Source organism: Apteryx mantelli, chromosome 1 (assembly GCF_036417845.1).
Source record: "Apteryx mantelli isolate bAptMan1 chromosome 1, bAptMan1.hap1, whole genome shotgun sequence".
Classification (NCBI taxonomy): Eukaryota; Metazoa; Chordata; class Aves; order Apterygiformes; family Apterygidae; genus Apteryx; species Apteryx mantelli.
This window is the reverse complement of record NC_089978.1, coordinates 58,852,694-58,866,849: the sequence shown is the minus strand read 5'-3', so window position 1 is coordinate 58,866,849 and position 14,156 is coordinate 58,852,694. Positions and strand designations below refer to the sequence as shown.

At 44.0% G+C, this 14,156-nt stretch overlaps 1 protein-coding gene across 1 annotated transcript in view; it reads left to right on the top strand.

The window, feature by feature from the left end:
• Window positions 1-12,101: 12,101 nt before the first annotated feature.
• DZIP1 (DAZ interacting zinc finger protein 1) overlaps window positions 12,102-14,156 on the top strand; it is a 44,692-nt gene continuing 42,637 nt past the window's right edge. Inside the window, exons 1-2 of the mRNA XM_067293403.1 lie at window positions 12,102-12,187; window positions 13,058-13,162. The gene's annotated coding sequence lies outside the window, so the exon portion shown is untranslated. The remainder of the gene's footprint in view (window positions 12,188-13,057; window positions 13,163-14,156) is intronic.

The window sequence follows — 14,156 nt, the reverse complement described above, 5'->3', positions numbered from 1 at the left end:
CCCTGGGGGACACCGCTAGCTACAGGCCTCCAACTAGACTCTGTGCCACTGATCACAACTCTCTGAGCTCTGCCATTCAGCCAGTTCTCAATCCACCTCACTGTCCACTCATCTAACCCACACTTCCTGAGCTTACCTATGAGGATGTTCTGGGAGACAGTGTCAAAAGCCTTGCTGAAGTCTAGGTAGACAACATCCACTGCTCTCCCCTCATCTACCCAGCCAGACATTCCATCATAGAAGGCTATCAGATTGGTTAGGCATGATTGCCCCTTGGTGAAGCCATGCTGACTACTCCTGATCACCTTCTTTTCCTCCACATGCTTGGAGATGGCTTCCAGGATGAGCTGCTCCATCACCTTTCCAGGGATGCAGGTGAGGCTGACTGGCCTGTAGTTCCCTGGGTCCTCCTTCTTGCCCTTTTTGAAGACTGGGGTGACATTGGCTTTCTTCCAGTCCTCGGGCACCTCTCCTGTTCTCCATGACCTTTCAAAGATGATGGAGAGTGGCTTAGCAATGACATCCGCCAGCTCCCTCAGCACTCGTGGGTGCATCCCATCAGGGCCCATGGATTTGTGGGTGTCAAGTTTGCTTAAATGATCTCTAACCCACTCCTCCTCCACCAAGGAAAAGTCTTCCTCTCTCCAGACTTTCTCTCTTGCCTCCAGGATCTGGGGTTCCTGAGGGCTGGCCTGAGCAGTAAAGACTGAAGCAAAGAAGGCATTCAGTAACTCTGCCTTCTCTGCATCCTTCGTCACCAGGGCACCCACCCCATTCAGCAAAGGGCCCACATTTTCCCTAGTCTTCCTCTTACTGCTGATGTATTTGAAGAAGCCCTTCTTGCTGTCCTTGACATCTCTAGCCAGATTTAATTCCAAACGGGCCTTCCTCGTCGCACCCCTGCATACTCTGACAATGTTCCTATTTTCCTCCCAAGTGGCCTGTCCCCCTTTCCACTTTCTGTAGACTTCCTTCTTCTGGTTGAGTTTTGCCAGGAGCTCCTTGCTCATCCATGCAGGTCTCCTACATCCTTTGCTTGACTTCCTACTCATAGGGATGCACCGCTCTTGAGCTTGGAGGAAGTGATATTTGAATATTAACCAGCTCTTTTGAACGCCCCTTCCTTCTAGGGCCCTCACCCATGGGATTCCTCCAAGTAGGTCCCTGAAGAGGCCAAAGTTTGCTCTCCTGAAGTCCAGGGTTGCAATCCTACTTAGTGCCCTGCCTCCTCCTTGCAGGATCCTGAACTCCACCATCTCATGGTCACTGCAGCCAAGGCTGCCCCCGACCTTCACATCTCCAACCAGTCCTTCTTTGTTTGTTAGTACAAGGTCCAGCAACACACCTCTCCTTGTTGGCTCCTCCACCACCTGTGTCAAGGAGTTGTCACCAATGCTCTGCAGGAACCTCCGGGACTCTTTGTGCCTAGCTGTGCTGTCTTTCCAGCAGATATCAGGGTGTTTGAAGTCCCCCATGAGAACCAGGGCCTGGGATCGTGAGGCTACTTCCAGCTGTCTGCAGAAGGCCTCATCGACTTCCTCTTCCTGATCAAGTGGCCTGTAGTAAACACCCACAACAGTGTCACCCATGCTAGCCTGCCCTTTAATCCTTACCCATAAGCTCTCGACTCGCTCTTCATCCACCCCCAGGCACACCTCGATACATTCCAGTTGCTCTCTCACATAAAGAGCAACTCCACCACCTCGCTTTCCTGGCCTGTCTTTCCTAAAAAGCATGTAGCCATCCATGACGGCACTCCAGTCATGCGAGCTATCCCACCATGTCTCTGTAATGGCAATGAGATCACGGCCCTGCGACCGCACACACATCTCTAGTTCTTCCTGTTTGTTCCCCATGCTGCGTGCATTGGTGTACAGGCATTTCAGAGAGGAGATCAAGCATGCAGGTTTCCCAGGAGGGGTACAAGAGGATCCTCCATAGCCACATCCCATGCGCACTTCCCTGGCTGCATTCACCTGCTGGAGGCATCCTGACTTGAGCAGTCTTTTGCCAGCTACCCTGGCACTATAACTCTCCCCTTCCCCCATCTTTCCTAGTTTAAAGCCCTGCTTACCAGCTTGGCCAACCTGTTGGCAAAGACCCGTGTACCCCGCCTCGTGAGGTGGATCCCATCTCTCCCCATCAGTTGTCGATCTTCAAACAGGGTCCCATGGTCGTAGAAACCAAAACCCTGTTGCCAACACCAGTGGCGCAGCCAGTCATTAATTTGGAAAGTCCATCTCCTCCTCCTCTCATCCATCCCCCTCACTGGCAGGATTGAGGAGAAGATGACCTGGGCTCCCAGACCCTTGACCACCATCCCCAGAGCTCTGAAATCCTGCTTGATGGTCTCCAGTTTGCCCTCCACATTACCCTTCTTACCCTAGATGATCAAATTTGCAAACTTTCTAGGACAAGTTTTTCCGGAAAGATCAGCCTAACAAAGAAAACTGCACGTTTCCCATTTTGAACGCTTCATTTTGAAGATGGTGCTTCAGAAGGATCACCTTGAAATTTTGCCTGCAGAAGATATTCAGAGTTAAGAACTTGAATAATAGAAGTGGTAGATGTGAAATGAATAATTGATGGCTTTCTAAAGATGTCAGCAGGAGGAAGAACATGACAGCTCTGCAGCACTATGGACAAGACCAAATATGAAAGCCTAAAACTGAATGCGAGCAGAATGCGATCACTGTTACAACAAATGAATTCCTGTGATTTTACCTTAGAAAAAAAGAAGTATTAGACCAAAGCCAGATAAAGTGAATATGATAGGGAAAATTACACCTGCAACCGCCCCCCCCCCAAATAACTGGAAATGATAGTAAGGATAGCAATCTACTTAATGGACCTTCAATAACAAGATTAGGAGAAAACAATCTGGTATCTGAAGAAAACTCAAACAGTAGCTGATATTGGAATACCAATCTGAACAGACTCTCTAAGCGTAACAGTCCAAGCATCATATTCCTTAAAACAAAGTAAAAGCATTCTGATGAAAGTGAGCAAATACCATTCTGAGTATACACTTAATAAGGAGTCAGTATTTAATAAGGGAGGTCAGTGTTTCAGTATGCCATAGCAGTATATGAAAACAGTGTGTAATGCCAACACTACAAAAGGCTGGGCTCAAAGAGAAGTCATTTTTCATTGTCACTATGTGTTAGAGATGTCATCAATGTCATCAGGCACACTGATTGCCTATGCAGTATTTCTTGAAAGAGACCATAAACCATGAAGGAACATTCTTGATGATTGTAACTCCTAAAGGTATAATTTAGAGATTAAATATAAGTCTGGGAGAAGAAAGCACGTTAACACATCTTCCCTTGTGCAATTTCAGAAGCAGACAAGATGCAAAAGAGGAGAAAGACTTAAAAGAAAAAATGCATATGACATGCCAGCATTATTTTTTAGAAATAATTTGAGAAATAGCAAGCCAACACAGCTGTAATGCAATAAGTCTTTCGAAAGGATCAATAAAAATTTAGCTGACTGGGGCCAGAAACAAGTTTCCTTAACAGCCTTGAGTTTTGGAGTAAAAGAGTTGATGGCAAAGACTACGCTGATGTTCAAAGTGGTCAAAAGAGGGAAAGCCAAGGAATTTTCTCCGAGAGTTACCGCTTGTAATATAGATAGTAACAGCAGAGGGCATCAGTTAGCAAGGAATGAATTTTTAAGATCCTCATTGCTTCTAATAGGGATGGGGACCTGAATATGGTGACAGGTGTGGATTTAGTTAAATCTGTAGTTTCTGTTTATTAACTGAGAAACCTACTCAAATATAAAATGGTGTGGTGAGAAGTCTGGATTAAGCTTGAAAAATCACAAGGTACTGGGAAGGACCCTGCCCAGTACTTGTGAGCTAGTATTCTAGGCAATACATTTTAATTAACAATCTCTGTTCAAAAAAAAAAAAACCAACCAAATCAATCAGTTTCCTAATACAAGAAAAGAAGCAATATAACGGACTATTATGTTAATTTCACAGTCTTGTATGAAAATATGTGAGGAGGTTAGAGAAGATGATAACACAGAGTTACTATCCTCAGGGCTTCTTCTTGTAAGGGATCTCTCAGGCCTTACACTTTGTTTTTATCCATTCCCATCTATGTACAACCCTATCAGAAACTCAGCTGTGTTATTAAATTGGAGTGATGACTGAGCTAAATGGGATAGTAATGTACATCTCTGCTAGCAGGATAGCATAGGATTATTGTTTACCTAGTCACAGCTTTTGGTAGTTCCAAAATTTCCCATTTTGGGTGATATTTGTAAGAGATGACTATAATGAAAACCATTTTCTTGGGCTCTTTTTACAATAAATGGAAAGGAAAAGTCTCCTACAGAATGCAGTTCAGCACAAAAACTTAAGTACTGTAAATTTGCACTTGGAGAAGCTTATCTTTGTCCATGGACTTTAAAGAGAGTGTGAGGAAGCAGTCCTCTTGAGGGGAAGGTTAGCCTCTGTTAATGCTTTCCCCTCCATACTGTCATAACCAAATTCTACAAGTATATCTTAGTCATAACGGTGACGGGAGAACCACTTTTCTAGTGTGGAATTATTCAGCCATCTGTGCTATGACCTTGAGTTTTGATACTATATAAAGATATTAACTACTATCTGTTGTTTATATCGCTATAAATAGGCTCTCTATAGGTCTTTTGGTCTCATTTAGGCTAAGCTTGCTATAATACAGGTCCTTAAGTCACTAAGCTATATTGCCATAGTTGATTATCAACAGGGCTATGTGTGGTGAGACAGGCAGGACAGAAGTTGGAAAGGGGAATTAGACACCAGTGTTTCATTTTACAATTAAATTTATTTTAATCAGTGTCATGTATATTATATCTGCAACTTTTCTTACCAACAATGGCAGCAACAATGAACTCCAGAAAATTCCAGAAACATTTCAAATTCACACCTAATTTAAATTTGAAACAATTCAAAATGAAGCCAAAACAGTATTTTTCAAACATTTTGTTTTAAAAGCCACTTTTGTTGATTTCAGGAGGGTGAAGGCTTGACAGAAAGAAAAATATTATATTTATTACAAAATCACACTTACCTCTTTTAAAACACTTATTTTCATTTTTTAAGATGTAGAACATTTTAAAATGCTACTCTGAAATTAAAAGTCAAAAAGCTTTGATTCAAACATTAAAATATTTTTATATTTCTGAAGTAAAGCTTCCTGTTTTGAAAATATATGAAATATTTTAACATTAATGAACTCTTTTTTTTTTGATTGAAACTAAATTTATGAAATTCAGCCTATTTTCATAACTAGTTTTGATTCCCCTGCAACTGTTTTTGGTTTACCTATTATTTATTAAAAATATCTTTCCCAGCTGAAGTCCAAAAGCTGAAGTTTCAAATCTACATGATGACTCCAAAGTGCTTAAGTGTTTCTCTTAATCAAACATGTCTCTTCAGTTTTTAAAAAGTTGAAAAATATCAGTGACAAAGCACTATGTTATCAGTTAAGGTATCCATTCCTATCGTATGTCCTGTCAAAACACCAAGGTCTGCAAAGTTCACAATTCTGAGAATTCGGTCTATGTAGCAGAAGTGTGTACGTGTGCAACCTTACCTCTGCCTGCTGCGACACCTCCGTGCTCCCAGGATATGCCTACTACCCTTGTATGCAGGGGCAGTTGCCTGCGTCTCATGTAAATCACTCAACCCATCCACCAAAAGAATACTGCTTGTGCAAATTTTTACAAGCATGTAAGCCGTAGGCACATGATGCATTCTAGCACTGTCCTGTATTTACCCATCTCTGAATTAACGGGCTTCATTTATCCTCCGACTGCCAAAAATCCAAAAGATGACAAAATTTGTGCATTGCATTGCTGATGCGGCAATGATGGCATGGTGAAATGAGGCACACTGGATCTCTCTGATAATCAGATACCCAGAGGTCAAGCAGAGGAGATCTTCTGCATATATTGCCCCTCCTCACAATCACAAGTTTGCTCCAACTGATCCTTTTTACCATTCAATATAGCAACCTATAGGTAAGTGTAACACAACAAATACAAGTAAGATGTTGTATACTTACTGCAGAGTGGATAGTATGTCTATTAACTCTTCATTTCTTTGTTTTCAGAAATTTCAGAGTTTTGCTGAGTCCAGGATTTTGAAAAGTTCTAATGGGCACTTTGGGCCCTTAGATTTCTGAGTAACTAAATTGACAAAATTTGAAAAAAGAAAGGGGAGAGTAATATGTTCCCTTGTATGTTTTTCAGCTGAGGTTCTAAGGCTGAGAGGGGATTGTTCTTTTTCCTTTTTCATACAGTTTGTTTCCTACCTATAAAAATGGTTGTGTCCCAGTCAGTGTACAACTGTAACCTAGCCAGCTAAAAAAAGAGCAACAATTTAATGCATGCAATTAAAAATTCACCCAGAAGTTGCTAAGCATTATAAACTAGGTCCTTGATTTAGTGTTTATTGACCTGTCTATTGCTGCAATTATATAAACGATTTCTAAATACAGGTAATTTAAATACCATATAAGTCAGATGATAGACAGCAGTGCAAATCTGAGCTTCACTGAGTGGAGATCACTGAGTGAAACCCATGCATTGGAGTAGGGATATCCAACCTGTCTTGAGGTGCAGACAGCCTGAAAGCGGTCCAAATATGGTTCTTGCTTCGGAGTTGTGTCCCAAGATCAGCGGCAGGGCTCTGGAGTATGCTGACTCATTAGCTATGGGAGGCAGTGAGCCAGGCTGAAGCTGTGCTTGATGCACTTGATGCATGCCCAGAGGCTCCCAGGCAAGCTCCACTGCACACAGGAATGGCAGGGTCTGAGGGGAATCACGGTCTTCCTGCCTCTGCTCCCTGCCTGCAGCTTGCCACCTCCTCCTCAGCTCACAGAGGTACATATGGCCCTCAGATGCTTGGCCATATGCTTATTTTGACAGGACAAGAAAGGGGTTTGAAAGGTCAAAAAAGTATCCCTGGGATAAAACTATGGTGCACTTTCTGTTTTAAATACCTGTAATTCTCTTATTCTTGAGATACTGAAAAAGAAGTTAATGGGAAGGCAAAAAGTCATCAGATATGAGACAGTGATTTCAGGTTACATCCACATGAACGAGAAGTGAAAAAGCTTCATAATCCTGTTATGAGTGCGATTTTTGTGTTCACTGGAAATAAAACAGGAAGCTATTACAGTAATACCTATATGTAAAGTAAATAAAACTCACAATCTGTGTGTTTGCAGACATTTCTGAAGAGTTAAATTGAATTCCTTCCATGTCTAGGAGAAAGGAAGATAAATGAATTGTATTGTTGATGCAGTGAAATCAGCTAGACCTGTTAACTGACGACAAACCCTTAAAAGAGACTGTTTTATCTGAAGAAAAGAAGAAGATTTAGTTGGGGAAAGGTCTAAAGTACCCAAACTTGAAAATGAAATTTGTTAAACTACATGGGGCACTGTCTCTTCAGACTGATTAATCATAGTTGGTACTGGTGTGTTGGAACTAAGAAGGAGGCACAGGAATCTTTTTGACAAAGGAAACTTGGGAGAGTTGCTCATCCTACCTTTCTTTGCACATGCTCTATTATTCTCTGATAAAAATATATATTTTAATAATTTTCTCATGTAAAATAAGTGATGGAAAGATTGAAAGAATGAAATGACTACAGGCATTAAAATGTAAAAAATGTGCAGTAGAGAGAGCTGACAGGAAGGAAAAGATTAAATAACCTTAGAATCTGGCTAGACTCATTATTATACCTGTAGCATGTTAAGTCAACTTTCCACCGGAGTTAATGATTACTGGTGTGCGTCACTGTAAGATTACTGTAAGATTTCAAGAGAAAGATTGCTGAAGGGTCTGTTTTTCAGTTCCCGAGAAAACTTTCCCCCGTCCTCTCAGATTAAAACACCTTGCAGAAAAGGTATTGCATACCCCTCCATTCTATAAAACATGCAGATAATTCTTTCAGTTAATGCATTATGGATGCAAAAAATGCCTTCTGTCAGGTCCTTGGGGGCACCCCCAGCCCCAGCCCCATCTCAGCCCAGCCTGGGGCCATCAGTCCCTGCCCCTGCCCGGCCACAGGCCCCCCAGACCCCCACCCCGACCTTGGCCTTGGCCCGGCCCCACGGCGGTGCCCGATGCCCCGAGGGGCTGGGGCTGCCCCAGCTGCCCCCGGGCCCTGATCCCTTGGGGTAGGGGGATGGGCCCTGGCAGCCCCCGCCACCACCTTCCCCCACTACCCAGGACACTTCCCAAATAAGCATTACCCAGATGTTGGCATATTTCCCCCCCACAATCAGAATATTCTCTTTGCTTTGTGCTCTCCGATTGCAGATACCCTCTATAAGCCTCACAAACACCTTGCTCCAATTGCAAAATTCTAGGCTTGTACTTTAAATCGCTTATCCCATTTTGATTCTTTAATTCTTAACTTTCCTCACCAATTTCCCCAACGAGAAACTTTCTATTTCCTACAGTCCTCATTTCTTCCCTTTTCTCTTTTACTGAACTACTAAGAAAAAAACATACTCAACATTGCACTGTGTTAACAGAATATGGAAAATCTGCCTAGAACAACAGATAATACAGAATCATTTCACAAAACTGTAAGGCAAACAAACTACCCCTAGAGGGCTCTGTTAACTACGCAGTCTGCATTATTTGAAAAATGTGGACTGCAAACTGGCAATGATTTTTACATAAGCAGTTCCCTGTAGTAGGCTAGCATGTGGGAAATAACATCCTAGTGAGCAACAAAAAGGCATACTGGCTAGAACAGGAGAAACATGTAAATTAGCCAGGGTTTTCACACTTCATGAAAGAAGCTGGGAATAAAGCACTGAAAAGGGAAGAAGAAAAAGCTTAGGGTTAGGACTGTGCAGTCTTAAGTGCCTCAGCCTAAAGTTGAGCTTCCCCAAATCCCCATTCAGCTATCATCTATTACTGTAAAAGAAGATTAGAAGCTACCTGGAGAAGCTAACATTTCACTGTTTCACTAAGCACCCGAAATGCTGTAACTGAAAATGCCCAGAGCACCCAGTCTTCAAGAAATGAGCCGCTTCAAGTCTTTTTCAGTGCTTCATGGTGTTCACAGACTAGGCATATCCCTAAGCTAGTTCACGTGAGCAGTACTATCCCATATGTATTCCCACTGTACATCTGCTAAATTGCCTGGCAGAAAATATAACAACGATTACTGAACTTGAAGGCCAATGGAGCAAGTTTACCACCTCTTTAGACAGTATTTCAGAGGCTACATCACCCATCCAGATGGGTATCAACTGAAACCTATATTTCCAACCTTCTTGGCAGACGCAGATGTATTCTTGATCCCTGTCAGAGGCAAGAAGAGAAGAGGAGGAAGGAGGGGAATTGGGGAGAGACAGCACAGCAGTGACTGCACCATGTAATATGGGAATTTAGAACATTTTGCCCCAGAAAATATTTAGCAGGAATAAAAGGTTATGTGCATCATGTAGTATGTGTGTAATGAAAGAAAGAAACTTAAGTCTTACCATGTAAGTACTGCACAGATGGCCAAAATATGCAGACTGAATGCACGGGAGATCTGACATGTTCTGGACTTGTTGGATTTACGGTGATTGCACCCTGCTATCTGCTTTTGCATGAACAATAATCACCTGTCTGCTCTGACCAAACTGCTGGCTGTCCTAAACTTTCAGGTAATGTCCAAATGCACTGCCCCAAATCATGCTGATGGGGAAAAGCAGAAGGATGCTAAAAAGCTCTTGGTCCTCTCCTAGTAAATCCACACTTGTTTTAGGGGAATACCTTCTTCACCAAGCTATCTGATATAAGGGGAGGAAACAGGCACTAGGCCGGGGGTAAAGAATACCTATCCTGCCACTTGAGGCTGTACCACTCGCAGCAAATAATTAAAGATTAATTGGGCTTTGGCAAGAAGTAAGAGGGAGCAAATGATACTTCATCTAGCACGGTGAAGCCCTACCTTCACAGAAGAAAGGACTTGGTTCTAGCTCTTGTTCCAAGGGCTGTTTGTGTATTTTATATTAAACAGGTATTAGAGTAAGTGACCAAGATCCAGGTTTCCCTGCACACTTCATACACACCTCCCCTAATCAACTAGCAAGAGTCTTGAAAGTTTGCTCACCCAATCAGCATTTATTTTTATATATAAAACAGCTTTGGCAAGAGGCTGAACAGACACACACAGAACAGTGTTGTTGCTAGGGCATTAAGAGAAGAAGGATATACAGGTATAAAACTTCTCAGACACAGAAGGGATTAAACTTGCACGTCTCCCTTTCTGAGTGACTGCTCCAACTATTCGCATAATGTGCTCATCAACTTGTATTACATATTTGCCTCTAGGCCTGATCCATAGAGGCTGCAATTGTTACATTGCCTAGCCACAGAGGAAGAACGAAGTTATAACAACTGCTGCTTTTAGTTTTCAAAGTCCTCGCTTCAGTATTAGTGTTAATTAAGGTTTATCACACTAGGGCCTTGATATCCCCGTCTTCCTCTCGCAATGCCTGTTTTAGCAATGAGTGTAACCCAAAGAGAGTGATCTGTAGAAACAGTACAGAGTATTGAGTTCCCAACTTCCACATTTTACGTGTGTTCAGGTTTTACTTCAGGCTAGCTCTAGTCCAGGCCTATGGATTGAATGTCCATTAGTGGCTGCAGCTCACTGAGGTAGCCTTAGGACATTAAAAACTGAGGCATTCAAATCACTGCTTCTTTTTTTAAATCCTGTGTATGCCGCATGCATGCCCGCATCAATGCTATCTCATAACAATTTCACGTTTCCGGAAGGAAAGATAGTGTCTTGGCAAGCCTTTGGGTATGCATGTTAAGAACCAACGTTTTTTCCAGAACTTGTTGCCTACATACTTTGGAAAAAAAAGTGGTGTCTTCTTGAAAAAATTGAACTCCTGAATGAAAATTAAGTGTAGAAAAAAAAAATATTTGCAATAGTCATTCCTTCCACTGAATTTGCAAGAGTACTTTATATTAAAATATAAAATATTTGAGATTGTCATCCTCGCTACAAAGACTGCAGAAGAATTAAATCTAGTTAATAGCATTTATTTTGACAGGCACAATTTAAAATCTTACAGGGAAGAGGAAGAAAATTAGGAGGTTCTGAGGTAATCTGCAAATAAATTTAGCTGCTACATGGATTCTACCTGTACTCTGCAAATTTTATTTGAACCCAGTTTCTTCATCTGATTCAGACTCTGAGCACAGTTCAGGTATCATCAGGATATCACTGCCTGTGCCGTAAGAGGATGCTCTCACTGGAGGTTGGTGTCCTCTTATGTTGGGACACTTCAGAAAAACACTTATAGAAGAACCACCTCATCCATAAAAGTTAAAATTACCTTCCTAAATAATCATCTTAAGTCTTCTGAGGTCTTCATGGGCAGGAGTAATCCTGCTTCTGTGCATTACTGACATGGGACAGGATATCATGATTCTTCCTGTCCTGATGGGGAGCCTTCTCCAAATGCAGCAAAGACTACTGGCCTCACAGAAGACTATACTGTATGACAAGTTTAAATGTATTAGTGCTAGTCACTAAATGATTAAAAAGTGCCTTTAATTACAAAAGACAAGCTTCCAAAAGCTTCTGTTAACTTGCTTTTTGTTAAAAACCAAAGATCCTTCTGGTCAGAGAAATTTAGGTGCCGTGCCCGGGCTAGGATCAAGACAAAGAAAATCCAAGCTATGAGAAAACATCTGCCGGGCAGTTTGGAGAGCTGAGGCGCGGGACCCCCCTCCTGCGCTCCCCAGCCCCAGCGCGGAGCCGGGGGGTTGGAGGGGAACCGGCGGCTAGGCCGGCGCTGCCATGCCGGCTCCGGGCCGCGGCCGGCGCCGCCGCTGGGCCTCGCCCTGCCGCCTCCCCCTAGAGGCGCGGGCCGGCACTGGCGGCCGCCGCCGCGGCCCCGGCAGCTGCTCCTGCCCCGACTCATCCGCGGCGGCCCGTGGGGAGCGGTCGGCGCGGGGGGGATGGGGAAGCGGGCGGCGCGGAGGAGGGGATGAAGGAGGCAGCGCGGCGCAGGGGGAGCTGCCTCCCCTCAGTGACACGCACCAGTAACCGGCCGGGGCGGGGGCGGGGAGCAGCCGCAGCCCCGGCACCCCTTAGCGCCCGGCGGCGCGGCGCGCTCCCCCCCCCCCCAACGCCGCCGAGCAGCAGCGCGAGGTGAGTGGCGGGGCGGTGCGCGCGGGCCCGGCTCCTGTTGCGCCGGCCGCGGCGCTGCCCCCCTCCCCCCCCCCAACCGCCGTCAACGGCGGTTGCGGGGCCGCACGTGCCGGCCGCGCTGTAGCGCGCGTAGGGGCTGCTCCCCCCCGCGCGGGGATGCCGTTGGGGCGCGCGCCCCTCCGTGCGGCGTGGGGGAGGGGAGGGCTCGGCGGGGCCTCTCCGCAGGAGAAGGCGGGAGGCAGAGAAGGAGGGAGGGAAGGAGGCCGCTCTCTGAAGCGGAGCCGGAGTTTTTTTGGCTGAGAGATGGAGGCCGAGGAAGCGCTTCCCGCAGGTCCGGCCCCGCTGGAGTCTGTGCGGGCTCGGCCGCCACCCGCGCCCCCCTCGCCACCCGCCTGGCGGGACCTTCTCGCTCGGCCACGCAGGCGGGCTAAAAAGCCGCTTTTCCCCCCCTTCCCCGTGTTTGGGAGTGGGTAGGCAGGCGTGCCTACCGGCTTCAGGCCTCCGCTGCGCAAAAACACCGAATTAGGGCACTCCCGCACCTTGAAAAGAGCGCGCTTAAGTCAGGTTTCAAAAACTGCTGGTGTGGGTGAGAGCAGGACTTCTGCATCAAAAATAGCTGGCTGTGTTCCAGGTGTGGAAAATGTCTCAGCAGGCATTACATCCATTAACTAAAAAATTAGTTCTTTGGGCCTGGCCTTTTCAATCACTTTCTTTGTCTTCATTGAACTCGGCTATTTTTCTCCTGTCCTTTTGATCTACTCCCCAGTATCCTTCCACTGCCACCTCCCCTCTCCACCTGAGTGACATAAGGAAGCACCGTGGACAGATGCCATAACAGCTTTTCTGTCTCTTCTGTGTTTTATCATGCAGCGCTTCAACATTACATTCAGTTAAAACAGACTTAATTAAAACGGTATGAAAGTCTGCAAGGATATTCCCAACTAAATATGTCAGTCAAGGAAATGAAGCATGTCCGTAAGTCTGGTTTAACTTTGCTGGTTTTAAGCAACATTTTTTTAAAAACTTGTGCATCTGTGAATTAAAATATTTCATGCGTTCTTTTTCAGGCTCCTTCTGCATAATACAGTGAAGAAAAGTGCAAAATGCACGTTTTCTGTATAAGAAATTTCTCCTATATATATTAAAGAGCATGTGTAAGGCTCAGAGATCTTTGGGAGATAGATTTCATTATGTACTATTTAATAGTTCCTTGATGAGGAAAAACATCCTAATTTACATTTTCCAAGATGTTTGAAGGAATTCAAGGCATGAACATTTTGGACAGTTGCTATTTTTATTAAGTATTTGAGCATTTTTTTTTAATTTAGCTGTTTATAAATGTAAGTGTGTTTATATACTGTAAATGGAATAGAGTCTGCAGTAAAATACAAATAGTTGTAAAGGAAATTAGCAGAATATTTTCTAACTATTTCAGGTGTCAGAGCAGTGCAAAGTTCAGTGATAACCCAGGCAGAGCTATATTTGATATATAGCAAAAATGCTAAATAAATTTCTTCAAAGATAGCAATTGCTAGAGGCACTGTTCATGGAAAAAATGAGGTAGCAAAAAATGCTTCCTTGTAGGAGAAGACTGCAGTGTTACACTGCAGTATTGCAAACGCAACACAGGTCAGATGAAAGATGAAAAGTCTCAGTTGCATTTGCATATGCACAGGATGTCTGTGCATATAAATTCTGTTTGTGCTGGATAATGGTGAGTTGAAAATCGGATCACAGAATTTCCTCATTTCTGGTTGATTTGCCTCTTTCCTGAGATTGATACTTCATTATGTTAAAATTTTGTTTTTATAGCCCTCTGCAGATATTTTTCTGAATTAAAAAAGCCATGGCAAGTGATGGAAGATACTGGGGTATCTTCCTGGGGCATTGCCTGAACTTTAGGTATTGCAGTAAAGTGTGGCTAGTAGACTTGAGGTTAAAGGTTCGAAAAAACGAATTATAGTGCCAA